Source organism: Lactuca virosa, chromosome 9 (assembly GCF_052849685.1).
Source record: "Lactuca virosa cultivar CGN04683 chromosome 9, Lactuca_virosa_CGN04683_v6, whole genome shotgun sequence".
NCBI classification, from domain to species: domain Eukaryota; kingdom Viridiplantae; phylum Streptophyta; class Magnoliopsida; order Asterales; family Asteraceae; genus Lactuca; species Lactuca virosa.
This window is the reverse complement of record NC_136434.1, coordinates 21,371,597-21,375,533: the sequence shown is the minus strand read 5'-3', so window position 1 is coordinate 21,375,533 and position 3,937 is coordinate 21,371,597. Positions and strand designations below refer to the sequence as shown.

The 3,937-nt window shown below is 33.2% G+C and overlaps 1 long non-coding RNA gene across 3 annotated transcripts; it reads left to right on the top strand.

The window, feature by feature from the left end:
• Positions 1 to 1,261: 1,261 nt before the first annotated feature.
• On the top strand, positions 1,262 to 3,194 carry LOC145135838 (uncharacterized). Of its 3 annotated transcripts, none has more exons than XR_013720080.1 (6): positions 1,262 to 1,528; positions 1,672 to 1,795; positions 1,944 to 2,194; positions 2,401 to 2,572; positions 2,755 to 2,832; positions 2,937 to 3,194. It is a non-coding gene; the product is annotated as an uncharacterized LOC145135838 (long non-coding RNA). The 3 variants fall into 3 exon arrangements; XR_013720078.1 differs by having other exon boundaries at positions 1,263 to 1,528; positions 1,672 to 1,887; positions 2,010 to 2,194; XR_013720079.1 differs by having other exon boundaries at positions 1,263 to 1,528; positions 1,672 to 1,887; positions 1,990 to 2,194.
• Positions 3,195 to 3,937: the final 743 nt, after the last annotated feature.

Below are 3,937 nucleotides of genomic sequence, written 5' to 3'. Positions count from 1 at the left end.
AAGTTTCTAAACACATATCTTCTTATTTAAGATTTTTAATTTTATTCGGCTAATTTTGGAATTTTTTATTAAACTTATATCATTTACATATTTGTTAGTGTGCTAAGGATGGATAAACCGAAATCGAATCCAAATCGTTAATTTTGGGTTTTGAGATTTCAAATTAAAAAAAAATCGGTTTAGGTTATGTTTGCACATTAAAAGTCGATTCACTTAAACTGAACAAACCAAATGGTTTTAAAGCTTTTGGTTTCTAAAAGAAATGTTTGCGAATTTAGTCGTGATTTTGAATTATCTTAACGATTTTGGTTGCTACTAAGATGGTAAAATTAGAAGAAAAAAAAAACTAACACCTGGGTATTTGGATTTGATGATAACTTGATTAAGGACCTAAGTTGCTATGAAACATCAAAATAAGGACCAAAATTGATAAGAAATTTTATTAGGGAGTAAAACCAAAAAATTATGCTATAATCTAGGACCTTATTTGTAAATTACTTGAATTTTAAATAATTTATTTATAATACTTACAATTTGTTATATAGGATCCAAACATATATGCTCACATAGAGTTTGATTTTGTGACATTTGTTCAAGATGATGTTGCAGATTGTGTGACATGAATGTCATGTGAGATTTGTGGACAACATGTATTTGAATTTTCATTTTTATTTTATTTTAAATAAATTATATTATATTTTTAGAATAAATTCGAATTATGGGGGTGTGTGACGGAATTGGAGTTCCAGATTTCGTTTAGTGATGAGTTTCGGTTGCCAAATGGATGGAATCCTTCCATCATTCATGGAATCTACCACTCCATATATTTCATCACACTTTCATTTATTCCTATTACAACACTGCACTTTCAAGTGTTTTCTAAAATAATCGCATGATCTACTCAATTAAGACAATGTATTTTCAAAAAAAAAATCGGAAGTACAATACTATACTTGGTTTACTTTTCAAAATATAATAGTGTGATTGGTTTATTTTTGAAACTATGATGCCATAAAAAGTTATAGTTTGACTTTGTATTTTTTTTACTAGGTGAAGGAATTGGGATTTCATTAGTGGTAACAGGAAGAGAACTTTAGGGCCTTTAATATTAGTTTAATATTATGATGCTTGGATCCAATTAGCCCAACCACAACCAAAAGGTTCAAACATTTGATTATTATATTATAAAGTACATGTTTTTTTGTTGATTTTTTTTTCAGTTTTAACCGCTATAGTATATTTATTTAATAAGAGTTCAAATTAGGTCTCATCATTATTATTGAAGTTCTATGGATTTCGAATCAAGTGAAGGCTTCCAACCCGATCCTTCCGCTCGGTTTATCTTCCTGGTTTCTACTCCACCGCTTTGACCAAATTATCGATTCTTCTCTCAAGTCATCATCAACCACACTGATGGAGACAAAGCTGACGATCGCCCCACCGCCACATCATCGTGTAACGATTGAATCGTCTATCTACCGCCACCATCGGAATCCTCCACCATCATCTGCCGTTCTGATTATTCACTGTAAGAGTTGTTGTATTGGTTTGAATTTTTTGATTTCTCCTGAATTATGCATAAATTGAATTACGAGAGTTTGTTAGATTTCTCATCTCTGCCTACTCATACGTATCAATTAATCATGGGTTTTCATATTGCAATGGCTTCAGAAACCCTACCCAGACTACATCGTTGTCACCATGACCACCACTCAAGATATTCACCGCATCAGCTATCATCGGAACAAGACGACCGGTATGCAGTGGACAACCGTTTCTCTTCCACCGTTTGAAGGTAACGAGGTTTTCTCCGCCACCCAATTCCTTCTCGATCTGATCAGGTGTCTACCGTTGTTTTATTGGGGGTGAAGGGTCGATTCGTCGAAGGTTGTGGCTTCTTCCCTATTTTTCTTCAGTTTTAACCTATGATTCTTGATTTTCAGCTGTTGATTTCTTCAATCAGATGAGTCTTTGAATCTTGATTTCCAGCTGTTGATTTCTTCAATCAGGTGAATCTTCTCTATGGCAAGTTAACTGTACAACAGCCGACCCAGTACGTGGCCGACTTGGGCAGAAGCCCAATTTGATTATTTGTTGATTAGTGAAGACAAACTTGATTGGAATGGGCATCATGCCAACTGACCAAAAGAAGAAGCTGTTATGGGGGAGTAAGAAGAGCATAGGTACCGAAGAGGTATACTATGTTGATTATATGTTGAGCTTTTGACATTCTATCATCCATCAGAAGTATTCTGATGAAGCATATTATCAACAAAGTTGTTTGTTTTCATAATTTTTTTCTTAGAAATATCTTTGAATAATTCTATGTAGCCAGTTTACATGTACTGTTTTATTGTTTTTATTTTTGAAGTTTCTTATGGAGAATTTGAATGAATATAGGATGGTCTTAAAGGGGCGAAAACAGCGGTTGATGTTTGAACTTCATACAATTTCCTTTGTTTTCAATATGCACAGTAGAAGAAAGACGAGGTAGGGGCTTAGAAGTAGCATTGATAAATGGTGTGTGCAAGAAGCGGCTGTCGTACGGTGATGTTATCGCTAGTAGTTTTAGGTATTTTTTTAAGTTCCGTTGTCAATCACCTCCGTTAAGTTTCAAAATCTGCAATTCAAATGGTTTATCTGCTTTTCTTTCTATTTCATACAGTCAACATAGTGTCATCGAGGTCTTTTACAAACAACTAAAAAGAAACATAATGTTTGCTTAATATGATGTTAATTTTTTTTGTCTTTTAGGGACCCCAACTTGCATTTTGTTGAGTCTCCTGCCCTTGCTTCACCAAAAGTGGAAATTGACATTGCTGCTCAACAACAGTAACACTTAGTTTATTTTTTTGTTTATTAAGTTCTTTATGTATAAGTTTTGTTTGGTGTGGAATGAGTGATGAATGATATGTTTTGAATCTTGGTTTTTGCAGGCATGAGCCAGAATTTGCTGTACCTGCAAGCCAGCCACTTTCGGATGATGATGATGATGCTTTTGAATAGAGAGAGTCTATAAAATCTGAATGCTTTTGTTGAATTTGAAAAGGGTTTTGTGTTGTGGATTTTTGGGTTATTGAGTATTATGATATGATGATATGATGATGTCTGAATGGTTTAAACAACTTTTGGTAGGAGATGATTTGTTTGGATTCTTCAAAATGTGTTTATTACTACCATGATTTACCGTTGCATTTCTTATTTTCTGCTTTATTGTATGCTAAGAAAGTTCATGGTGGTATTGAACTATTGATGTTGTTTTGCTAGCCACTAACGACAGGTTTGTCATGGCAAAGTACACAGAATAGCAACGTACTTTACTATGGATACCATTCAGGCAGTGTACTTCAGATAATAGTAATGTATGAAACACATGAACATACACGCAAAACTAACACTTTCCGGCCCGCGTAACGCGCGGGAAACCTTTCTAGTTTTATAAATAAAGTGGTGAAAATATATTTGTATCTTTATGTATTTTATCCTTTGTACAATAACATCATTTCGTTGATTTAATGGCTTATTTTGATATTAAACAAAATGATATGGTTAGAGTCATGTATGGTATCCCCATGGTTGCTTGGAACAACAACAATAACGGACAAGTAGTCCTCTTCACCACTCGGTTATTATATTTGGGGTTGTAAACGTGTAAACAAACCGAACGTTCCGCAAACCGTTCCGCGGGAAGTTCGTTTACTTAATAAATGAACGATCATGAAAATAAAGTTTCGTTTGTTTAGTTAAACAAACGAACATGAACAATAATTTCGTTCATTCATTTATGTTCATTTATTTAAATTTATTTATGTTCATATATGTTCAATTGTTTTTTATTATATCACTATATTATATGTTTGTTTATATTCATATATGTTCAATTGTATTTGTTTATCTTTGTTCGCTTATGTTCGTTTAACATGTTCACGATCATAAA